At 36.2% G+C, this 27446-nt stretch overlaps 1 protein-coding gene across 9 annotated transcripts in view; it reads right to left on the reverse strand.

Moving 5' to 3' along the window:
• chb (CLIP-associating protein) overlaps window positions 1-27446 on the reverse strand; it is a 106969-nt gene that overhangs the window by 56528 nt on the left and 22995 nt on the right. The window contains exon 1 of one of the 9 annotated variants that reach the window (XM_089648077.1): window positions 1721-1877. The exons of the other annotated variants lie outside the window; for them this stretch is intronic. The gene's annotated coding sequence lies outside the window, so the exon portion shown is untranslated. Of the gene's footprint in view, window positions 1-1720; window positions 1878-27446 lie in introns of those variants that run through there. 9 annotated transcript variants of the gene reach the window in all.

Genomic DNA, 27446 nt, shown 5'->3' on the forward strand with positions numbered 1-27446 from the left:
GTGGTCAATGTACAACTGATGTCATAACATTCTTGAACCATCCTGGTGCCAAAATTATGGTCACGTGGTTTGCCTTTAGCTCGTCGAAATGAACCAGATTTCGTGTTAGGGCAATTCTATTAATTTGAATGTCTATTGTCTATAGAGATGGAAAGCTGACAGAGATATCGAAAGGGTAAATGCAGATAACTCCATTAATGGACTGAACGCGATTGGTGCTAACAAAAAACTGTCCAAAGAAGCGAAACTAGCTGTCCACAATGGAGTACTGGTACCAACCCTGATGTATGGCTGAGACTTGCAACTGACAGAGGAAGGAAGAAAGTAGACTGAATGCTGTTGAAATTAGATCCCTGAGGCATATGGGTGGTAAAATCATGTATGATCGTGTGAGAATTGAAGGAGATTCGCAAATAATGCAAGGGTTGATGTAAGCGTAATGAGTGAGATTAAGAAAGGGACGCTCAAATGTTTTGGGCGTATAGAGCGAATGAACGAAGAAAGCAGTGTAAGGAGGACATACGACGCAAAATTTGGATGATAGGAGAAGTCGGGGACGTCCGAGGAAGACATAGCACGACCAAGTCAGAATAACAGAAGAGTATGCATGAGACGATGTATGAATGCGGATGAGGCAAGACCGAGTTGTTTAGCGGTCCGTCCTTTCTGCATACCCTTGCGGAAAAACAGTGTGATGGTTAGTTAGTTAATTAATTTATGATTTAATGAAAAATTCTGTGGAAAAATATAAATAAGTCATTTTGAATGTGTTTTGAAAACACTATGACGAAATGCTACTGTTGTGTTCGACAAAATGATAAACAAATTGTCCAAATAATATGGATATTGTGTGTCGTTCACAACAGGATAATGCAAATAATAATTAGATTTTTTTTATCGATTCAGCTGCACTGCGCATATCAAATTGCAACCACCGGAAGTTATATTATAATATAATAAAAAAATAACGAATCTACAGCTTTACTGGATTTACTTTAGTTATGTCGTGAATAATAAACTTAGTACATTTATTGTTAGCAGCAATAACAATAGTAGTTTATTCCGGGATGCAGGGAAGTTAGTGCAAAAATGAACCAGGGGCGCGCATTCCTGAGGGTAAAAAGATGTGAATTACGATATGAAGAAAAAAAATCGGTATATTTCTAAAATGGAATGAATTGGAAGTCCTTCAAAACACCCAACTCTGTTTTTGGGTAACTGAAAAAAAGATTACCTTCAGGCTAATAGCAATACACGCCACTGGTAAACATGTATTAACTTAGTACAAGGACAAATAACATTAAATTATAATTAACAGATTAAAAAAAGGAAAACACTATATTATGCCCCCTACACTGCATTCCCTACACAAACTAACTTAACTTACACTTACTCGACTTTTACTAACCTAAAGTAACCTACTTTACACAAACCTAACCTACACTAACTTAACCAACATTAACCTAACCAACATTAACCCAACCAACACTAACCCAATCTAACCAAAAAATTATATTTAATAAAATAGACATTATCAGAATTAGCCGTCAATTTAATTTATAAACTTTATGATTTTACTAATAATAAGAATCTAATAGACGCGTAACTTCTATATTAAGACGGATGCGTTCAATTATAAATACATCAACGAAGGTTGAGATACTATTGATAAATATGGAAAAAAAATACAATAACTCAAGAAAACTAATAACACAACAACCATTTAAAATGCCGGACACGAAACAGCTGTCACTGTAGAAAATTTTAGTCGCAGTTAATAATTTTATCAGGTAAAAAATGTTTGCGTACGTTTAAAAAAATCGTCAGTAAGTTTAGTATTCGTGAATTTATTAAAATGACCAAACGAGATGCGAACTTCTCGAGACGCTCCGAATCACTACAAGAAGATCGGATACAATAATAATACAAATACATAATAATATGCACGGAGCGGAGCATCCGAATAATTTATTATTCGCAAACGCAGATGCAGGAGCGTCGGAACCGCGAACCGCGTGCCAAATAATAATTCATTCATTTCTTCAGTGAACGAGTGAACGCAGAGTGAACGCTCGAACAACGAGTGGTTCTAACTTCTACGAGACTCGAGAATAAGAATGTCGATCAATGTATGTACTTTCGGCGGCGATTGCGAGCGGCCTGGATTGGAGAATCGATACCCTGAACAGCCAGGTACTTCCCAACCCAACGTTCCTCTACTCCGTTGCCTTCTCCTCTCCACTCCCTTCAGATTCACAACGTACAATATATAACCCAATTGACTCATGCGGTACTCTTAGGCCATTTGTACATGGAGATACTCACAAGCAACTCTAGTTTTGTGCAAAAAAATGAGTATGGCTGATTGGAATGAGTATCCTATTAAAAACGTGATTGCAATCCATTTACTAATAAAATTTTAGTCAATTCAGAATATAATATAGGAACGCATGTTCATGAAGGTGTTCTTTTCCTGATGAATATAATGACGAAATTTTACTGGTTCCATGATATTTCATCAAAGTGAAAATTCAACACACCTTTAAAAAGTGATATAGAGTCATCATAAGTGATAATACAAAACATAGGTTTAATACCTATGTAACCTATTTAACCTAGTTTATGTTTCATCACTTTTCATGACTTTTTATATCACTTTTTGGAGGTGTGTTGAATTGTCATTTTTATGACATACCCGGTCACCTTTTCAAACAATAGAAAACGTACAAAAAAATCCTAAGCTTTTAAAATTATAAATTCAATATACCTAAATAACAACTAAACTACACTTATCTGTTACGATTAACGAATTTGTCAAATTTGGTTGACAAAAGATTTGATTCCGATCTAATGTTTTTTTTAAATTCAAAATCGTCCATAATAAAATTGACAGCCCTGATTTATTGCAGCTAATTAACTTTAATGTGCCGGCCAGAAATACAAAAATTTCACTACCTTATTACTGTAACAATACTGCAACTGCCGACATAGACATATAACAGATGTATGGAATATATCGCTGTCACTCAGATATGTACCTACTCATGAACCGTTTATTTACGGCTGATATACATAGGTACTCCCTAAGAAGTTCTTTCGTAAATTTGTTAACTACATCGGTGAAAATATTATACATATCTCTACCGACTGTTCTATGTATTTTAGTTATTAAATTTATGATTAAAGAAAAATGTATGATATATTTTTTTAACGTCAACTTTAATAAAGTTTAGATTAAAATAAAAGCGAGTGTTTACCGGTTGGCCACACCTGGAATATCGAGGCATCTTGGACTTTAAAACGTGGGCAAGTATTAGTTATGGATATTATCATTGTACCTATATTGTGGTTTCGTATCTCAAGCAGTCAAGTATTGGGAAGTCATTTCAGGTGTTTCCCAAAGGTACGCGCTCCATGGTACACAATACATAATTTATTCCTTATTATGTTATAATTCTCTATTCTGCGAGGAATCGTCGTTTAAAGTTATTTAATTAGGTTAAAAATATGTAATTATAATGGTGCTGAGTTATGTTTGGTTTGGTGTTATTAAGTTCTGAAAAAATGCGTACCTTTTGTTTTGATCCAGACTAAAACATTTAGTTCGATTTAACATGTTGGTGAAAAGTCTACCGGGTGCGTCCTGTTACCTGTTACACCCTGTTACTGTATGTTGCTCCTTTTACTTCTAGAATGTAGGTAGTCAACATTATACTGTATTTAATCCAGACTGAAACACTAAGTTTGATTCAACATGTTGGTGTAAAGTCTATCGGGTACCTGTTACACCGTGTAACTGTATGTTGCTGCTTTTACTTCTAGAATGTAGGTAGTCAACATTATACTGTATTTAATCCAGACTGAAACATTATGTTTGATTCAACATGTTGGTGTAAAGTCTATCGGGTACCTGTTACACCGTGTAACTGTATGTTGCTGCTTTTACTTCTAGAATGTAGGTAGTCAACATTATACTGTATTTAATCCAGACTGAAACATAACAACATGTTGGTGTAAAGTCTATCGGGTACCTGTTACACCGTGTAACTGTATGTTGCTGCTTTTACTTCTAGAATGTAGGTAGTCAACATTATACTGTATTTAATCCAGACTGAAACATTACAACATGTTGGTGTAAAGTCTATCGGGTACCTGTTACACCGTCTAACTGTATGTCGCTGCTTTTACTTCTAGAATGTAGGTAGTCAACATTATACTGTATTTAATCCAGACTGAAACACTAAGTTTGATTCAACATGTTGGTGTAAATTCTATCGGGTACCTGTTACACCGTGTAACTGTATGTTGCTGCTTTTACTTCTAGAATATAGGTAGTCAACATTATACTGTATTTAATCCAGACTGAAACATTACAACATGTTGGTGTAAAGTCTATCGGGTACCTGTTACACCGTGTAACTGTATGTTGCTGCTTTTACTTCTAGAATGTAGGTAGTCAACATTATACTGTATTTAATCCAGACTGAAACATTACAACATGTTGGTGTAAAGTCTATCGGGTACCTGTTACACCGTCTAACTGTATGTCGCTGCTTTTACTTCTAGAATGTAGGTAGTCAACATTATACTGTATTTGATTTAGTTTAGATAATAACAATAATATTACAGGAAATTGTAACAAACAAGGAAACAAGTACCAACTGAGACACATTTAAAATCCCACTATGTACTTATAATATCGTAACGGTGTCAAATGGGTGCATTTTGATTATTAAAACCTACGTATGGATTTGATACGGGTGACGAAGTTAAATTAATACGTCAACCATTTAATCAACTGCTTTACATTCATAAATACAAAACACAAGAAATAACAACTATCACACATAATATTAGAAACATTTCATCTCATAGTCAAAAACATGTCCAACAAGCAACTACAAATACAAAATTTGGGCTAAAAATCTTCTAAACTCTACAACAAAATACCACTCTCATTCAAAACTCACGACAATTTTCTTTTTTTTACATTTGAAAAGAATGTGACCTTACTGGTGTACCCCAATTTTAAATCTCAAATAAAAATCTGGATACAAAACATAGGGAGACCAGAAATGGAAAACCTACTGACACCAAATACATAATGAAACCGAAACCACTCGATTGAAGAAAAAACACCATTTACCTAAAATATTAAAAATTATTCCGTAAAAATATATTACATAATTTATTTATAATTATTTCATATTATCCATACTGTTATTTTATAATAATATGTACATTCAATCCTCAGCACGGGAGATCACGGGATCTCAGTGAAGATATCATTATCTTTATTTGTTACAAAAATGAAGATAAATAAAACGCTTATTATTATGAAGGCGATGCCATACGTAGTAATGCAAAATCATGTGCTTTTGGTTTGAAAATTTGGTCGCCTAGAAATGTTTCAGATGCTTTAATTAAATACTGTGAGTAGAATACATCTTGGCCTTTGAAATAATCTAGGATTTTTTAGATAAGTCTTTTTATAAGCCCAGAAAAAATAATGTAAAGGCCTATGAAAACTGCTTTAAAGTTCAAAATCTCCCTCTTACGAACCCATTTTCGGTTATGATTTTATTGTATAATGTGGCAAAATAAGTTATTTATAAAATGATCGAAAAAAAATTAAATATTTATGCCTGAACATCCACAAAATATAATAAAAGGCACTTTTTGGCCATGTTTTTTTCTTGCATAAATCAAGACAGGCGGATGGTGTTAAGCGGGAATTTAAACCTTATCGCTATCTACGTAAGGGTTGTTATTGATAGCGGCTCAATTTAAAATATTACACGACGTAGTGCATCGCCTTAACGATTCAGCACTTACCATAAACATTTTCAACGCCATTTACAGACAGTTCAGCAACAAAATAGTAAAACTGCCCCATGACCTTTTTATACTTACATGTACCTCAAATTTGTCTCCGTAATATATTGGCGTATAACCGTTTTACGAGAACATGACGAAATAAATTAATGTAGGTAACGAAAAACTGAATGTTAAAAAAATGGACTTCGGTCTTGATTTTGGTAAAGGTGTGACTATGAATTCAGACTAGGTTTTGTAAGTAAACATTTGTGAAATTTAAATAATAAAAGATATTTACTTGCAAGAAATAATCCGACACAATTACCTACAGTATGCATTGTACGCAACATATACACAACCACAAATCCTATCAATGAAGCAACAAGTGAGTACAGTAAAGCCAGTAAGACTACAACATCCCCAATTCGAGAGTTATTAGGTGGAAGGCAATGTGGAGGGGAAGTATCTGGATATTTAGAACTGTCCACTAAACACGGCAAAAGCCATTTCAACCAAGGCGCAAGGTTTCGATTCTAAGTGGTAAGCTTTCACCAGGGCTACACTACCTATCATTGACGTACTATACATAAATGAAACAATGTAACTGTTTGAACCACTATATATTTATTATATTCGAAGACCGGTTTCAGAACGACCGTTTTTTCCTCAGGGCAGAGTTCTATATACAATTTAAAATAAATAAATTATGAAACAACACGAATTTGAAGCAGCGACCTCCGGATTCGTAACCGGGTATCGTAACCATTCAACCACGGACGTGTCGTTTGTTTTTGAAGCAGCAAAAATTCCCGAACGTTGAATGGAGTAAAAAAGAGCACAGTTTATCCTGGCTGAAATTTGAAGGTCAACGCAACGTCATTTCAATAATAAGGTATGACTGTATGTAAAAATGAATATAACTGTCAACGACTAAGTCAAGATGACAAATTGTTTGTTTCACAGTTTTCTTATGGCTGAAACTTGGGCAAAATCAGATAGTATATTATACAGTTTAGATTGATAAATAAGAACATTTGTACCGCCTATGTGACAAACAGTTTGTGAAACAATGATTTATTTAATGGTAATGACACGTCCTAGAATATCCAGATGATGAGCACATTCGAGACAATGGCTGCTTTGTGACGATCCTTCCTCAAATCAAAGTACCAATGAATAGCTATACTGCACAGTGCACAACCATCAATCAGTACAGTAAACAAACTGCCGACAGTCTATTTCATCTGAACTATCTGAAGCGAATATCAGCAACTAGTTTCATTTATATGTAAACCTAATACCAACAGCTGGTATCATTGATAGGTGAACTTGAACATCAACAGCTACTTTCAATAGAGATGAATGCACACCAACAGCTAGTTTTAATATTTCAAAATACATTGATGAAATGAACACCAACAGATTCAATCAATATGTATTCAATATATGTTGGTGAATTTAACAAAATCTGCTACTTTCTTTGCTGTGTAACTGGACATTAAAAGCTAATTTCATTGATAGGTAAACTGAATACCAACACCTAGTTTCGTTCTTCATTGATAGGTAAAGTACACACCAACAGCTGGTTTCATGAATATGTAAACTGAACACCAACAGCTAGTTTCATGAATAGGTAACCTGAATACCAACACTTAGTTTCGTTCTTCAGTGATAGATAAACTACACACCAACAGCTAGTTTCATGAACAGGTAACCTGAATACCAACACCTAGTTTCGTTCTTCAGTGATAGGTAAACTACACACCAACAGCTAGTTTCATGAATAGGTAACCTGAATACCAACACCTAGTTTCGTTCTTCAGCGATAGGTAAACTACACACCAACAGCTAGTTTCATGAATAGGTAACCTGAATACCAACACCTAGTTTCGTTCTTCAGTGATAGGTAAACTACACACCAACAGCTAGTTTCATGAATAGGTAACCTGAATACCAACACCTAGTTTCGTTCTTCAGTGATAGGTAAACTACACACCAACAGCTAGTTTCATGAATAGGTAACCTGAATACCAACACCTAGTTTCGTTCTTCAGTGATAGGTAAACTACACACCAACAGCTAGTTTCAGGAATAGGTAACCTGAATACCAACACCTAGTTTCGTTCTTCAGTGATAGGTAAACTACACACCAACAGCTAGTTTCATGAATAGGTAACCTGAATACCAACACCTAGTTTCGTTCTTCAGTGATAGGTAAACTACACACCAACAGCTAGTTTCATGAATAGGTAACCTGAATACCAACACCTAGTTTCGTTCTTCAGTGATAGGTAAACTACACACCAACAGCTAGTTTCATGAATAGGTAACCTGAATACCAACACCTAGTTTCGTTCTTCAGTGATAGGTAAACTACACACCAACAGCTAGTTTCAGGAATAGGTAACCTGAATACCAACACCTAGTTTCGTTCTTCAGTGATAGGTAAACTACACACCAACAGCTAGTTTCATGAATAGGTAACCTGAATACCAACACCTAGTTTCGTTCTTCAGTGATAGGTAAACTACACACCAACAGCTAGTTTCATGAATAGGTAACCTGAATACCAACACCTAGTTTCGTTCTTCAGTGATAGGTAAACTACACACCAACAGCTAGTTTCATGAATAGGTAACCTGAATACCAACACCTAGTTTCGTTCTTCAGTGATAGGTAAACTACACACCAACAGCTAGTTTCATGAATAGGTAACCTGAATACCAACACCTAGTTTCGTTCTTCAGTGATAGGTAAACTACACACCAACAGCTAGTTTCATGAATAGGTAACCTGAATACCAACACCTAGTTTCGTTCTTCAGTGATAGGTAAACTACACACCAACAGCTAGTTTCATGAATAGGTAACCTGAATACCAACACCTAGTTTCGTTCTTCAGTGATAGGTAAACTACACACCAACAGCTAGTTTCATGAATAGGTAACCTGAATACCAACACCTAGTTTCGTTCTTCAGTGATAGGTAAACTACACACCAACAGCTAGTTTCATGAATAGGTAACCTGAATACCAACACCTAGTTTCGTTCTTCAGTGATAGGTAAACTACACACCAACAGCTAGTTTCATGAATAGGTAACCTGAATACCAACACCTAGTTTCGTTCTTTAGTGATAGGTAAACTACACACCAACAGCTAGTTTCATGAATAGGTAACCTGAATACCAACACCTAGTTTCGTTCTTCAGTGATAGGTAAACTACACACCAACAGCTAGTTTCATGAATAGGTAACCTGAATACCAACACCTAGTTTTGTTCTTCAGTGATAGGTAAACTACACACCAACAGCTAGTTTCATGAATAGGTAACCTGAATACCAACACCTAGTTTCGTTCTTCAGTGATAGGTAAACTCCACACCAACAGCTAGTTTCATGAATAGGTAACCTGAATACCAACACCTAGTTTCGTTCTTCAGTGATAGGTAAACTACACACCAACAGCTAGTTTCATGAATAGGTAACCTGAATACCAACACCTAGTTTCGTTCTTCAGTGATAGGTAAACTACACACCAACAGCTAGTTTCATGAATAAGTAACCTGAATACCAACACCTAGTTTCATTCTTCAGTGATAGGTAAACTACACACCAACATCTAGTTTCATGAATAGGTAAACTGAATATCAACAACTATTTTCATTCTTCATTGACAGTTCAACTGAACACCAACCAACTAGTTTCATTGGTAGATAAACTGAACACCAAGAGCAGGTATCATTGATAGATGAACATCAAGAGCTAGTTTCATTGGTAGATGAACATCAAGAGCAAGTTTTATTGATAGGTGAATACCAAGAGCTAGTTTCATTGATAGATGAACACCAACAGCTAGTTTTATTGATAGACGAACTGAACACCAAGAGCTAGTTTCATTGATAGATGAACTGAACACCAAGAGCTAGTTTCATTGATAGATGAACTGAACACCAACAGCTAGTTTCATTGATAGACGAACTGAACACCAAGAGCTAGTTTCATTGATAGATGAACATCAAGAGCTAGTTTTATAGCTATGTTGAACACCAACAGAAAGAAAATCAGTTGATGACAGAGTCGTATTAATTTTGTAAATGGTGACAACAGATTAAATATAAAACTGTACGTAGCGAGCTATTATGTAGGTCCATATCATTACAAGATCTAACAGCGCAGGACAGAGTTGTTAGTTTGTCAAGACGAGAAACTGAGATACTCGGAGCGTGGGCCTAGTGGAATTTCACATATATGGCAAGACGGCGACAACGAGGATGGTGGAACGAAAACAAAATAAATACAATGTATATTAATACTAACTTTACGTATGTTGATTGACCACCAAGTGCGTTTAATTTTATTTGTGAAACCTTACTTACAGGAACAATGAGACAGAGCCATATCGTCATTGGCCAGCTGGAGCAGGACACGAAACTCAAACAACGTCCTTTTCAGTTGTGGTTCAGCTATTTATTCCCTTAAAACAAAAATGCCGTATTTCGTTCGTATAAGGTTCCGTGACAAATCCGAACACCTTTGAAATACAAAGTCTTTGAAAGTGATGGAAAAAAATGCCTAAAAACCTAATTTAACCTAGTTATCCTAGTTTTTTTCAATTCCTCTTTTCAAAATTGTTCTGTTTTACCGGTTACCAACGTTTGTTTTGCCGCTGAGAGATCCTTCGTAATTCATTATATTTGTGTCACATGTGTCGTTTATTAGGAAGTGCGAGAGGTTACAAAGCGGTACGTCTTTACGATATAATATGAATATTTGTTAATGATCGATAAAATAAAATAAAAAACTTAAGAAAACGACGCAATTTATACATGAAGTGTATGATTAGGAGCGATATTGTTATTAATTATTTAAAAATATAGGTTAGATTATTAGGTTCCGTTACAATTAAAAATAAAACATTCCTCATATGGAATTCTATATTATATAGATGTTAGCTATGTGAAAAATAGCACAATCTGTTGGAGAGACATGCTTTTTTGAAAAACAACGCAATCTGTTGGACATAAAAGCAACACGCGCTATTGTTTCTCTATCGACACAGATAGACCGAGCCACAGCAACACGTGGCAAGGTACAGCTAGTATCTTTATAAAGAAAAATGTAATTGTTCGTTTGTTAAAAATCTTAAGTTTGTTGTTCTTGTTAGTGCCAGGAGTGTTTAGAGAGAGTGGTTTGAATGATATAAAGCTGGGTCCAGACATGTTCTTTTGTCCGTACCGTACCTCCGTTTCGTATCAGCGTCGCGATCCAAATACTCTGGACGCATCATCTTTTGTCCGTACCGTACCTCCGTTTCGTATCCGCGTCGCGATCAAGAGCCCGTATCTCCGTAACGTCGCTGCGATCATCGCGTGATCATTTCCTCCCACCATGTCGTCGACTGCGGAAGTGTTTGAGAATTTGACGATTGCTTGCGCGTCTTTCATTGTTATTCACAATAATATAACGAAAAAAAAAACAAAAAAGGCGACGTTGGTGGGAGTTAGAATTGTTCAAAAACAGAGAAAGATGTCGCACGCCGCGAACACGTCCAGACTGGCGCAGAGCCGTACCGTATCGCCTTTGAACGGGTCGAAAAACCGACTCGCGATGGATCGGAGCGTACCTCTATCCGTATCGAGACGCCGTACCACCGTACCGTACCGAACGGGCGTCCAAACTAGCGTTCTTGATCGCGACGCTGATACGAAACGGAGGTACGGTACGGACAAAAGAACATGTCTGGACCCAGCTTAAGAAGTCGGGGACGCCCGAGGAATACTATATATCTATCGTTCTATCATTAACGCAATATCTCTGCACCGAAATGAGATACGGAGTCGAATTAGTCGATTTAATGTAGTTTTTTAACAGTAACATTGTGGTATACAGTAGTGAGGGGTGGGAGAAGTCGGAGACGCCCGCGAAAGACATTAGCAATAGCGAAGTGTTGCGGGGTCCGATAGTTTTACAATAAGTTTTACGGAATGTATGCATTCTCTCACTTAAAAAATATGTCTTACGACAACATGGTTAGCAGATGATTTGAATAGTTTTGTATATAAATAATAAATAATTAATAAAAAAAAAAACAAACATAATAAACTGTTAGTTTTATTTCAAGGATTAGAGAATTGTTCTTACTGTGGTGAGTTTTGTTACACAACATGATGTCGAAACCAATAAACTTGTTTTATGCAGAATTTCTGAAAGTGTAATCAATCGCCAGATAGATAGCCATACAAAAAAAATACAAAAATTTGTCATTAAAAAAACTGTAAATTTTTTATAAATTTGGTAAAAAACACCACTGGCTATCTTATGTGGTCATCACGTAAAATAAAAATATATAATTTTGGGAGGTTTTTCTCATTTTAGTTTGGGATCAAATGTTGACCTCTAATGAATCTTATTCTGCATTTAAGCAATCCAATTTGGGAGAGTTTAAGTATCGTGGGAACCATTTAATGGATAACTAACACCTCTGCCATAAGTTACCCCAAGTGGTTCGCTACGGCTGGTGATTTAACAAGGGTGCCCGGGTTCATCGTGTGAGGCGTGTTCAGGTTGCGCCTCCCCACCAGCTGCGTGGCGTGCCAGATCGGGAGAGGCTGCTTTGGGGAGACCCTTTGACCTCTCCAACTGGTCTCTGTCGACCCATCTCCTTGCACCGCAGGGGTGGGATAGATCATTTATCCGTCACTACTGGACACACTGATCCCTAGATTCCTACCCACCCCTCATACTTGTCTCTTTCCTTTCATTAAAAAGACCCTCCACACAGCATCCCCAACGACAGGCAGGCCCAGAGGATTTTTTTTTCCTTTGGCAACTATATGAAGACGATTGGACCAATTTTCATATAAAAGATAAAATTGTGTTATTAGGGGTAAAAACCCCTAATACCAGAAAAGGAAGAATGGAAACTGTTTGCGAGGTTTTCATCCCCCGCAGTGTTCAGAGGATTGCCGATAATTTATTAATGACATCAGTCCCCTATAATTTATCTTAAAAAACAGTAGAAAGTCGACCATAATAAATCCCACCCGTACCCGCCTAAAACAACACGGTGCTAAACGAATAAAATGTTTTTAATTGGTGGTCACCTAAAGAAAGGGTTCCGATTTTCTCAAAGAGGCTTAAAATAACCTACAAACAATACTTTGTGCCTTTTTATGAGTTGTCCTCGCGACAAGTCACAAATTTAACCTCCCGACACACTTAGGAGTCATAAATTAATTAGGAAAAATAAATAAATTGAACGGGTGTTATTCTGAACTGTCGGTATTTTTAAAACTAGGTTGTCAGACATTGTCAAGAAATGAGATAGAATATGTAAACGGCCTATTTTTTATTCTATTTAAACTGAAGATCGAACATAATATATGTGCTGATATAAAAATGAGATAATATAGCAATAAAGATAGAAACTAACAGCCCTACTAATAAAATTTTAACAGCCATAAAATAGTTCATCGAAAGTTCATACATTATTTATAGAGCCAAAGAGGGTTGTTTATCTGTTGTATAAACTTGATATTTCTCATCGAATTTCGGAATATTTCGAAGGTATTTTAAATACGTCATATATTTCTTCTTTTTCATTGTGAAAATAATTCCTAGACAATAACCAAATAAGTCATTTTGGATTCATTTTTAGCGCGAAATAATTGCATATATATTTTTTTAATATTTTATAGATGCATAAGGCTCTTACGTCATTAAAAAACACAACATTGGTGGGATTCTTGTTAAATTCAGGCGGTAAGAGTCAATTAAAAAAATAATATGTCAGAAATAACCTACTTCTTCAAAACGGGAACCTCATTTTTCAGTCTGCCAAAATGCGACGTTGCCAGCTCTTTCGCAGACAGTTAAAGACATTTTTTTATTAGTAAGAATTCGAAACAGACATTGAACATTCTTTATTCAATGTGTAACTAAAACACCTTTTAACGGTTGGGCAGCGTTTTTTATTAGTAAGGCAGTATTAATTTGGGAGGTCGCCGCTCTAGGAACCATTTGTTGGATAACAAATACCTCTGCCATAGTTCATCCTAAGTGATTTATCAGAAGTGCCCGGGTTCATCGGGTTAGGTCTGATCAGGATGCTCCTGCTCACCAGCTGCGTGGCTGGCCGGATCGGGAGAGTTTGGTTTGGGGAGACCCTTTGACCTCTTCAGCTGGTCTCTCTTAATCAGACACCTTGCGCCGCAGCGGGAGGGATAGATCATTGGTCCATCACTCCTGGACACACTGTTCCCTAGATCCCCACCCACCCCTAATACGTTTTTCCTTCCCAGAACCTCCTCTCCTTCATTTCCCTAAAATGAACCTCCACACAGCATCCCCAAAGGTGACATTTTTCCTCAGGGTCTCCTGTGTGGGGTTAATGTACAAAAAAGTATTTAAAATTACAACTTAAACTTCGATTGTATTCTTAATTGCAGAGAAATAAGGATTAACTTATTTTAAACTACCCGACGTTTACCCGGCATTGTTCGACTTTTCTCTACTTTCAATAAATATAATATCCATGTATTATATATTTGGGGATCTCAGGTGAGAGGCACGAAATGAAAGACGGTCGTGAAGGTCACAGTGTTTATTGAGTCAGTTTGCCGTGATGAGAGTTGATGTAGGACAGATGTAGTATTCTCCGGTTGCTGGCTGTGATGGCTGGTCAAGCGCGGGTCAGTGAGTCGACGCCGGGCGCTGGTGACCGGGACTCGATGACGGTCAGACACTGGCGAAGAACGTGGGTCTTCAGGTACTCCAGTGCTGACTGGAAGGCCGAAGGTGCGGATGACCTTGTAGGCGGTTGAGCGGGAGCTGCGTAGACCAGTGAGGATGCTGCGTGTCCTCATGGTGGTCTTGGTGGCGTGGATGAAGCGCTGGTCAGAGACACTGGAACCAGGGCGCTGTAATCCGTGTAGCGCTGGCCAAGGGACGGCGGCCAAGGCGCTATGATGATATCCCGATGGAGTCCATGATGTGTACGTGCGAAGCCGGGAGTATTGTCCTTCACGCAAAGGTGCGCGGATTATCACTCGTGAGATTTGTCCACTGACGGCAGATTGATGACTGACTGGCTGCTCGCTGCGTCGGGCTTATTTATACTGTACGGCCGGCGGCGACAGTAGGTAGGTGGAATTGGAACTAAATCGGAGACACTCGCTCAGTCTGGGTCTTTCGGGAACTTTCGGTCGCGCTGCGTTAACGCATAGGCGATGGGCTCGAACCTTCTGGCGAGTTGTCGCAATGTGCCAGACCGACTGCGACGTATTGTCGTAGGTAGGCCGCGTTGTTTTGTTTACGATTTCGGCTGTCAGTAGTAACTCGCAAGTAAGTACTTAAGTAGGTCGAGCTGCTTATTATTAATGAGTTAATCTGGATTCTTCTTGACGCTACATATATATAAACCTTCTAGAAGAAAATCTCTAAATGATAGTGAAAACTATATCAAACTCCGTTGCATAGTTTAGAAGAACTAAGCGCACAAACAGACAGATGCGAATAGTGACTTTGTTTTATACTACTTAGAGATACCAATGTATTGTCACGATTATGAATTTACTAAAAGTTTATCAGGAAACGGCCTGTAATCCTGTTTTTAGTTCATTATGATCTGGGATGTTCCACAACATTCCAGAATGTTCCGGAATGTTGTGGAATGCTCTTGAAGACTCTCGAATGTTCTACAAATTTCTAGAGGGCGAAAATTCCAGCCCTTATATCTTTAAAAGCACGCCCTTCAGGTAAAAAGGGAAACCTTCATGGATAGGGGATAGAGAGTTACCACACCATATAACTCTCCCTTGGTCGTACCGGGACTCGTTTCTGAGTTTTAGCAGAACGCACATTGCACACATACTTTCATAGTATATATATTTTAGCAGCAGAATGCTGCCTGCTCAAATAATAATAATAACACACAAAAATTACATATCAAATATTTCGTTACATGTATTTCAAATTTTAACACATTTTCCTCTTCTTTTATATGGGTCGGTATTTTTTCATCATTTTTTATAATATCCTGTGCCCTGAGTACTCACAATAACTATGAAACAGTCTCCATAATATAAATAATGACAATATTTTTGTCAAATGAATATACTGGTAGCCTCCGAAAACAAATCCATCTAATTTTAAAAATACCACCACGCTAACTAATATCATCCAGTTCCGAATAACCCCATCGATCAGCTGTTTAAAACTTCTAGAACGCAATCTTCCCACGTACAATGAAACCAATGGTGACTGACTTTGAAAATGCAGGAACGAGACGGCGTTACCGCACACCGTTACCTCTCAAAGCAATCTGCACGAGATGGAGAGAGATGGCGAATGCTTTTAGAGTTTGTTTTGTTATTGGAAAAATTGAGCATTGTTTTTAGACAAGGCGAAATTATTTGTTGGTGCATGCTAAGAAGTCAGACTGATTTTATTAAAATGCAAAAAAATATTTATTATATACTAGCTGTTCCCCGCCACGCATTTCTGTGGCTCAGTCCGTGTGTGCTGATAGAGAAACAATAGCGCGAGTTACTTTTACTTCCAACAGATGGCGCTGTTTTTCAAATAGATCATGTTTTTACCTGTCACAGGTCACAGGTGACATCTATATAATATAGGTTAAAACACAGGCGTGTTCGAATAAGCAACATTGTGTCAAAATTTCAAAGCAATCGGGTTAAGAACTTTTGGAGATTTGAGATTTTGAAAAAAAGAAAAATTAACATTTTTATTTATATAGATAGCTGATGCGTACCCGGCGTTCCTAGACTTTCTCTACTTTCAATAAATATAATATTCATGTATTATATATTTATAAACCTTCCGGAAGAAATTCAATAAATGATAGCGAAAACCCTATCAAACTCCGTTGCATAGTTTAGAAGAACTAAGCGCACAAACATACAGACACGGATAGTGACTTTGTTTTATACTATTTAGAGATTCAATAATAATATTTTATGATTACGACAGAGATCTTTTGTTTGGCCTAAAACAAGGTTCTCCTTCGACCTTTGAACATCCTTGACCCTTTTCGATACCTGTTGCCGAGATTGGAAGATAATTTCGGTATATTATTGTGCAAGCATTCTGAAAGAAATGTGATAATATTTAAAGTAAGATAATATTTTCGAAACATAATATTTTTTTAAATTACACAAATGTATTATAAATATAAGAGTCACATCCCTTTTTTACGTTTCATATAAAAATAATTAATGAATAAAAAAATTGCGGTCGGAACCTTTGGTTTCATATAGTGGAGTTCATTTTAATTACTCTGTGGCTAATTTCTACATTTGAATATAAAGCGTGGTGCTTTCTCTTTCTAACACCGTTTAGATCATATTTCTAACTATAGAAAGGAAGACAACGACTTCTATGAGACCATTTACTGTTCCCAAAAAGCTAAATAATTTGCCTGAGAAGTTAAAATAATATTCACTCCACACAGACCCCTGTCATATTTGGGGAAGACGGGGTTTTAAGGGAAATGGAAAAGTTAACCAAGGTCTTGAAGAGATCCATGTGGTGAGAGGGAGAAAATATGAAATAAGGAAAAGCGTTCCGCGAAAAACGTGTCGTAAAAAAATGTCCATTCCCATGCGGAAAATAATAGTGTACGAATATTGGGCTCCCGGCTGTGCACCGGAGTCGGAAAGATCAATGAAAGCTTTCTGGGTAGCTTTTATTGAAATACCAGTTCATCGAACACAGCATTCCCCCACCTGTCATAGGTGTTACAAAGATTCCATTTGTTCTCAGGATAGGAGAAACTCAACATTATACTGAAAATACTATTTTTACGGAGTCGGAGGTAATTTTTAGGTGTCTAAGGGCGCCAGACCAGAGGTGGCCATCGAGGTATCAAAAAATTCAAACAGCAGGGCGCACTTGCGATTTGAACAAAAACCACCTAGATCACAAGGCAGGAGGAACACATTAACTTGTGTAACCAACTAAAAAAAATTATTATATCATTTATTAAATAAAACATTTTAAGATATTTTATTTAATAAATGAAGGGTCAGCGGTTGTATATTCTTATAGTATCTGTATTGCTCAACTTCTCAATCTTCAATAGATTCGTTCAGACACTACCCACAACGCACGTGAACCGTTCCCAACTAGTAAATAAATAATTAATCAGTCAATAGTGTGCGAAATTGTGACAATAATAATGAAATCGGGTATTATAGTATTTATTGACTTACTTGTTAGTTAAACTAACTTAAAAACCGCTCACGTGCTTAGAGAGGAGTGAATGGGCGAAGCTTATTACGAACCCATCGCCTGTGATGGTAACTTATGTTTGCTTTGAGGGGATCATTGGAAAATTACTTTATCTCTTGATCTCTTTTAGTCAAAATCACTCACGATCGGGTGCTTAAAACATAAATTAACAAATGTCAAATGCCTACAAATATTTTACAATATCGTAGTTGCATAAAAAAAGAAAAAGTGACATTTAAAAGAGCAAAATAATCAGTCTAGTTGCAAAACGGTCGCGTTTGTTTCCAATTGCCATCCACGTACAGAAATGGTGACATGGATGGAGCCGAGAACTGAATCGATAAATACCACCTACCTCACTACACATTATTAGTGTGTTACAACTGCCTACAATTTTAATAGGCTGTCTGTCCAGCGATAGGTCACCGTGGGAAGTACATCACTTTAAGACTTTTTGAAATAATGGCATACAGAACTCCGGGCCAAAAAGGTCCCTTTCTCTTTCATCGTGATTTAAATTAATAGGTTTTTGAAAAATAGATATTATCAGTACATCGCTATCACGAGATTACAATCACTCACAGTATGTCTGTGAGTGATTGTAATCCTGGTTCAATGAAATCGGATTAGTTTTGAAGAGTCATTTTCAAAATTTTAAATGATTGTTTCAAGAATTCAATCAAGCGATACAAGTAGCTACCTATAATATCAATATTCTAACAGAAAATTATTCTAATTCACATTTTGGCACTGATGTATCAAAAATTCTAACAAGAGTTCAAGTAGGTACCTACCTGGAAGAAAATATTTTTTATCAGAAAATTATTTAAATTCTATTTTTGAAATTTGTATTTCTATTATTTAAATTTCTCATTTGTCAAGTAAAGTCAGATTTCATGAATTTTCAAGGGTCTGCACATTTTCCATTTTCAAGAATTCTCTATTTACTAACTAGATTTGCTAACATAATCCTAAAATGGTTGAATAGTTACCTCTGTAACCGCGAACTGATGGTAAAATTAAATAATAAAGTCTCATATAAATTTAAAGTAACATCTGGAGTTCCTCAAGGCTCTCATCTGGGCCCACTTCTCTTCGTATTGTTTATAAATGATTTATCTTTATGTTTCGAAAATGTCAAATTCATTCTATTTGCAGATGACCTAAAGCTTTTTAAGATTATAAAATGTTTAAATGATGCACTTATCCTTCAGCATAATATAGATAGACTTGCTAGCTGGTGTGAAATAAACAAATTATTCCTAAACGTAAAAAAGTGTTTCCACATGTGTTTTTACCGTTCACGGACTCCAATAACCATATCGTATTCAATTAACAATAATGAAATTGCATTAGTACCATTTATCAAAGACCTTGGTGTTATTTTTGACAGAAAACTTACCTTTGATCGTCACTGTGAAACAATTTCCAATAAGGCCATGCAAATTCTAGGTTTTGTAATGCGTAACACAAGGACTTTTCAAAACATTGAGTCAATTAAATTACTCTACTGCTCTCTTGTGAGATCGCACCTAGAATATGCATCTCCTGTATGGTCTCCGATTTATACCTGTAACTTACACCGCTTGGAGAAAGTACAAAGAAAATTTCTTCGATACGTTCAATTCAAATTGAGACAGCCTGTAATTGATATCTGCTATAATACATTAATGTCTGGTCTAAATCTACCACTTCTTTCTACCCGGCGAACTATTAATGACATTCTTATACTTTTTAAATTACTGAACAATCTCATAGACTGCCCTCAAATGTTAAGTGTTATAAATTTTCGTGTCCCTGTTAAATCAACTCGACTCCACCATCTTTTCCACAGTGACAATCATAGCACTAACTATTTGTATCATTCACCGTTGGCGCGTTTTCACCGCACTGCCAACACGTATACAGACCTTTTTGATATTTTCAAAACCTCACCGTCTTGCATCAAGGCAAAAATACTTGGTTATGAATGTAATTGATATGTTTGTGAAATGTTAAATGTCTGTTTGTACTGCATCATACTGACTGTTGTGTTCTTCTTTATGTGTAACATATATATGGTGTTCTATACATATACATTCCACATATATACATATATGTGAAATGTATATGTATAGCATCAATAAAAACTGCTTGTGGATGTATTATTTTAATCAAAAATGCTATTTCTAATTGTCAAGTCTCTGACAGCCCTGAACTGTGTACTTATAATCCCATGTTTCACATTACTGTAAAAGCCTTTTATGGCGTTTAATAAATAAATAAATAAATAAACATAATAATCAGTATTTTTTACCGATAATGCACTACTTATACAGTGTGTTAAGGGACGTACTTGACTCACTTTAACCAGTGATTCCGGAAATTATTTGGAATAAAATATGTTAATTAAATTTTGGCCTCCAGTAAAATTTTCGATGTATTTTTTTTCAAATGCATACAAACACAACAAATCAGTTGGTAATGGATATTTAGGATCAGGTGGGGGGTTGTGGGGTTACTCGGTTGAGTTACCAGTGACGACATATGAAAGAAAAATAACTGTTATTTATTTTTTTTAAATTGAAAAATAAAAGCAATACAACATACTAGAAAAGGGGTGAAAAAGGTCCCGAATCAGGGGTGCCATAGTCCTACTGATTTCAGATTATGATAATGGGAGGTAACTTAAAATCACAACGATCACAAACCAACGTTTGGAGACCTCTGAGGATAGTGGGGAGGGAGAGAGAGAGAGAGGAGTACGTATTAGGTATTGCTTACAGAGTGTGAGGCTAAACCTTCGGATGTCCATTATTAATTAGGTAGGTACTATTATCGTGCTCGCCTAAAACCTGCGATGTATAAATAAATTTATAACACAGTAAATAGATAATAAAAAGTCCTACAGAAAAGTCCGTGATAGTATATGTCTATCTCCTAAGGATAACCCCGGCGTATAATATATTTGCGACACATTCCAGAGCGGTAGATACTTGCTTGAAATGGCTTTAGCCGTGTTTGCTGACCATCAATTCTTTTCCCCCATCTCTCTCCCCTCATCACTACCTACTGCAATTGGGGATGCCATAATCTCACTGGCTCCAAGACAGTTGGCAGCAGTTGGGATTCTCGTGAGGTACTCACAGAAATACATGAGTAAATAAAGATGAATAAGACCGGCAGGCCAGATAAAACAGAATTATGTTGTCGATAAAGAAGATAACCTTCGCATATAAATGAATGCTCTCTATGATAGATCTTTCACAAATCAATCTGAACCAAACAGTGCCTGGCGCTAAAAAACCTCAATGGCGCTGAATTGGGTGTTAGGAATCATAGGCCTTGGCTTCTCAGCTCCGGACTGCTCCTATTGCGCCTGCACAGGTCGACCCTGATCTGAAGAAATGTGTTCTAATATACGAACATTGAACACATTCTTCTGCGATGTAATGTCCTCTTTTGAAGTGGGCACACCCTCGTGATAATTTATACTAGCAATCAAAATAATTATAGAAAAAGTAAGGGCTACATTGTGGGTATCTAAAAATTTGATTTGGTGCAGTTAAGCAATAATTATCTACAATGAAATCAAAGCTAAATTGACGTTGAAATTATTTACCTTTCTTTATCTTATCTGACCTGCAAAAGATTATTGTATATTTATATTTTTATATTATTAGAAGTTACAGAAGTCCGCAATCCGAGCAGTCCCTTTCCCTGATTGGCACAATAACCAAGTAAAATAAAATTTACAGCTGTAAAAGATATTTTATCTGATTATGGAATGTTTGAACGGAGAATTGATTTTAGATGCAATGATTACATTTTAATATGAAATTGCGAAAATACTGAGAAAATATGTTTATTTACATACAGGGTGTATCGGCACGTGCCCGACAAACTTTAACCAGCTATTCCTTAGCACATTTGGAGTAAAAAATCTTATGTGCACTTTGCTGTCCGGTAACGTTTTTTTTTAATAAAAAAATTATTATTCATATTTTCACCACATGTCACCACTGTTTTATCCTTTGTCACAGTTTGAAAACCCATCTGGCAAATATTTTATTCGAATTCCGTTGAATAATGCACGTGTGTACCTATATTGGCGCACACTTACAATCATAACGAAATGGCACGGCACCATTCGTCTCATTTTTAACTATTATTATTTAGTGTGTGCGAAAGAGCGAAGACGCTTTTTGACATACTTGCTTATAACAGCTGTTGAACACGAAACGCAATGCCAATGACAGTGATGTAGTGTGGAAATTTTATTATTTTTTGTTTTTAATTGAAAAAAAAAATGCTACCGGACAGCAAAGTGCCCATAACATTTTTTACTCCAAATGTGCTAAGGAATAGCTGGTTAAAGTTTATCGGGTTAGTGCCGATACACCCTGTATAGGCGATCGTCCCGATAAAGCAATTGCCACTTCATTGCGACCAGCGCAAATATAATGCACATAAGTGGGGGAAACCTAACATACAAATAAAACTAATATTATGTATTCATTAATACAGCGTTTAAAATATTACATATATTATAGTGATAAGGATTCTCAGATTATTAATTATTCCAAAGTATTAGCAATTAGAAGGTTAATTAATAATCAGGAATAATCCTTTTTAGAATATTTTCCCATTTAATCATTTTTTCCCTTCTAACGATCATGCAATTCCCGAATTATCTCCCCCACTCCTACCCCTTCCACTCTTCATCAATTCTTCTGCCGATTTGGGATTTTATTATCTTCTGCCGATTTTATTTTTACATCATATTTGATTTAACAATATTGACAAAAGGGTAGATTTCGTATCTAATAAAGTGGCGTAATTAAATTCATTTAACTTTAATTCATAATAACACGTGGTATCTTGATTTTTTTTTGCAATGCCTTGTCGATCGGTTCATGAAAAAATCTTACAGCGAATGAAGTTACAATAATAAACATTCAATTAAAATATTTGATCCACCCACTTTAATTTAGTTAACACCAAGTAATCGCCATTGTCTCTGCGTCTCTAATCTCTTTTGATAGGTGGTGATGAAAACGCCTGACAATGTATGACGGGCAAGTAAATCTCGTAACAAGAGAGAATACTCCCGAGGAGGCTTTCTCCAATCAAAACTGAGCGAAAAACTGTCTTAACTGAAGATTTAGTAGTCCATTTTGTAGTTTTGTAGTAGTAATCCATTTTGCTAACCTTTTTTTATGCAAAAAGAGAAAATTGACGCTAATTCCGAATATATATGCTTTATTATATTATTAGAATTCATAAATCGTCATTTAAAAACGTACAAAACACCATCATAGTAAAACACACCATTTGGTTGTTACGTCAGAATCTGCTGATTCTGACATCACAACCAGTCTACGTGAATAATATATCTATGGTCTACAGTGTTTTTCTTCCGTAGTAATGCAGGTTTTTAAACACCAGCAAATTGCTTATCAGGTGCGGTCATAGATTTATTTTTGCACTTTGGTTCAATACAATAATATTAGTGACGAGATGCTAAAAGTTTACGCTTAGCGAAACCATAGAGATTTCTTAAATGTTGGTGACACTAAAACTTGCGTCTTAGTCAAATTTCAACTGATCGGTTGCTCGGTTCAACCGGTGTAAGATTCATTGATATTGAATTGTTTACTTCCAGTCGCCATTTGTTTTCATGGGCATTTTCATTTATTTTGGTGACGTTTGCTTGTCTTTGCCTGTCGTGTGAAGTTCATACCATGAATCTATGCATTTACAATACGTTTCTAAACATATTTTGACATCAACAATAAAACTCTGTATAACTTCACAAAGGAACGTTCTTTGCTACCAGACAGTCGTTAAATTCAAAATTAACATGGGAAGGGAAAGAGTCTCAGATGACTGTCTCACACACCGTAGAGATGGGACGTTCATCAACCGTCATCGCAATAGAAACAATTTTCGCCTCACAATACATACTTGATATCTTTTGTAACATTTTTTTGATACTAACAATCTTGCATCACATCCTGATCATGATCATGCCTATAAGTGAGACGCAGGGTTTACCTAACTGCTGCATATAAGGAATACATTATGCCGATCGATAGTATAGAGGTGTAGTAGTCGTCAACAAGTGTACATAATGAGGTTCAATTATTATTGTTACTACGTAAGAAACTCCATAAAAGGTACTACCACCTTTCATAGATACTGAATTCTAATGTATAAAACGGTTACCTGTAGTTGTTATAGTTTACAGTTTATCGAGCGAGTTTCTTTATAAAATTATGTAGAAAAGCCATCATAAAACTTTGAGAACTGAATGAACATTATCTTCACATGGAAATAATATAAACACATAATAATAAATATTTTATTACATATATTTTTTTGTAGTTGAGATAATGATATCCTCACTCGGATCAGTTAATTTGAATTAACACTTTGTCTCAAAAGGTGAACAACCATTGCTTCCGGAAATTGCAAGTCAAAACAACTTTTATCTACAAAAAACCTGCCAATAAGTCAAACAACTTCAGGTTTCTACAAAATAATATCAATAATTCGAGGAGGGCTTAGTCAAATAATATTATCTACAAAAAGACATACCGATAATTTGAGGGCAACTTCAAACAACGTTATTTAAAGAAAGACGTGCGAATAATTCGAAAGCCTTAAGTCAAACAACGTTATCTACAAAAAACCATACCAAAATTCCTTCAACTATATGTACAAAAAAAACTTATAAATAATTCGTTTAAATTCAAATAACGTTATCTACAAATAGACGTCGGAGGGTTTAAATTAAAACAACAGTATCTACAAAAACACATTTAGAGGGTATAAATTAAAACAACGTTATCTACAAAAGTAAAACTTCAAGTGAATATTGAAATTTACTCTCATGTTACCTCGACATAGGAGGTATGTAGCTATCTAACTACAGTGGGTTGCCATATTAATAGGGACACTTATGGAAAATGTGTTTTTCATACTTTGTGTTCATAAAACAAAGATGTTTATAATTTTAGGTGCGGTTATTATTATTTATTAACAAGGACATTGAATTTTGAAAATTATATACACCGTATTTGTCCTTAATCTGCGATTATTTTATTTTTTTTATTATTTTTTAACATTATCGAACAAAAAGTTGATATTTCGTAATTTCGCCTTTGGCCGCAATAACAGCTTGTACACGCCGGGGTATACTCTCAATGCACAATTTTGCAGTAATCTTTAGTTCAGGAGAATGATGCCACACCCGGATGAGGGTTTCGATGAGCTGCTGCTTCGTTTTGACCACATCCTTGGCAATCTCCCTCTTGGTGAGCTCTTACAGGATTTCAATAGGGTTCATGTTAGGGGAATTCCCCGGCAAAGGTAAAACCGGCACATTTTTTTTCAGCCAGGAGTGCAGTGACAGTCCTGACTTTATGACAGGGTGCGGAGTTGTGCATATAAACGTATTCCTGGCCACCAGGGAACCATTCTCCGACTTGAGGCAGTAATCGATTTTCCAGTATTTGTCTATACTGATCCTGCCTCATAGTCCCTTGCACGATGTGGAGGCGCCCCATCCCTTTGGAAGAGATGACTGACCACACCATGATACTGGTAGGGTGTTTGATCGTCTCTACAAGGCAGTCCGGATGAAATTTCTCTCCTGGGCGTCGTCGGACGAACGATGATTTATCCAACAAAATTTGGAATATGGACTCGTCAGAGAAGCACACCTAAAAAAAGGCCATAATCAAACTAATGGAATTTTTTTTAAGTTTGATAACCACAAAATTGTTAATTACCATATTCCAGTTCTCTATAGTCATGTTTTGGTGTGCGTTGGCCCATTCCAGTAGTTTTTTCCTCATATCTACTGTGAGGCGAGGTTTTTTAGCTGGCCGATGACCAATGAGGTTCTCCTCAGCCAATCTCCTCTGGACTCTCCTTTGGGAGACTTCGATATCATCTTTGTTGATCATCAAGGTCAGACGAGCCACACTCTTTTTGCGGTTTTGGAGACAGACGTCTTTGATTTTGCGGTCAGTACGAGGTGTAGTGATTCGTTTTCTGCCACATTTCCCATTGTGATTCAATTCGAGGGGCAGGTTTTGATTGATTTTCTAATTTATCCTGTTAACCACAGACTTTAAAATGCCTGTAATGGTTGCTATTTCCCTTTGGAAATGTTGAGTGTTTAACAATAGTGACTTCACTTCCACACATTTTCTTTGGGACGTGTCTGAAGACCAAGCCATACTGAAAAAACAGAACATTGGACTCAATATGGAAAAACTATTCACTGAAATAAGATATGAAAAAAAAAAATTACAAGATTAATAGATAATTAATAATTACTTACAATTTTGTACAGCTAAACTGTTAAAACTCTTAAATATAATTATTATGTATATTTATTTACCAGAACTTCAATCACGAATTTTCACAAAAATGCTTACCACATGCAAAAAACCTTAAATTTTCGAGGGATGTGGCACTTTGCGAGTGTTGCCACTTCTTAAAAGTATCAGTGGCGATACCAGCAACAAAAATAACGAAGGAATGGCCATCATATCCAAGTTATTTAGAAGTAGAGACAACGTAAACATAAAAATCAGGAAATATTAGAACTGTCCCTATTAATATGGCAACCCACTGTAACATCTTACCGTTGTTTGACTTTAAGCCCTCGAATTGTTCGAACATAACGCAATGCTTTCATTTCGTATTTTAGCGTAATATTGACGATGTACATTGAATCTTCGTACATTGAGTTCGTCATCCCGACAAGAGAAGTCGGCAACACCTCGCTCCGCCTAACCCTATAAGGAGTCCGGCCTCAGGTAGACTAGTCTGGCGCGATCTTAGTCATAACAGTTACCAACCAACTTAAACCTGCAACACATCTGCAATATTATATATTTTGATACAGGATGTCCTATTTTAACAGGGAAATTCCTATTTTCGTAGATTCGCTGCTATAAGTCATTAAATGAAAAAATGTTGATTTTGAAATAATCGATTTTAAAGTTTCAGCTACCATTCAATTAACCAAGCTAAAATAATAGCAAGATCGAATTTAAAATGCACTTTTATTCATGTACTGCCACTGCTTTTGTGTGGAAATTTATTTCTTCTTTCATTCAAACTAAATAAAAACTTCACTTAGTTAATTTTCGCAAACATCATGATATTGTAACAACGATTGGTAATATGTCTCGCAAAAACTCACCGCAGACTGCTTGCTCACAACCATCTGGAACCAGTGAGACTATGGCATCCCCAATTGGGATATGTTCGTTTATATATATTTGTGAGGCTGGGAAGTGACTTGATATTCAGATCTAGTCACTAAGCAACATTTCAAGCAACGTTTCGATTCTGAATGTTGGCCTTACACAAAGGCTATA

The sequence above is a fragment of the Hesperophylax consimilis genome, chromosome 27 (genome assembly GCF_061612785.1).
Source record: "Hesperophylax consimilis isolate HC1 chromosome 27, BYU_Hcon_1.0, whole genome shotgun sequence".
Classification (NCBI taxonomy): Eukaryota; Metazoa; Arthropoda; class Insecta; order Trichoptera; family Limnephilidae; genus Hesperophylax; species Hesperophylax consimilis.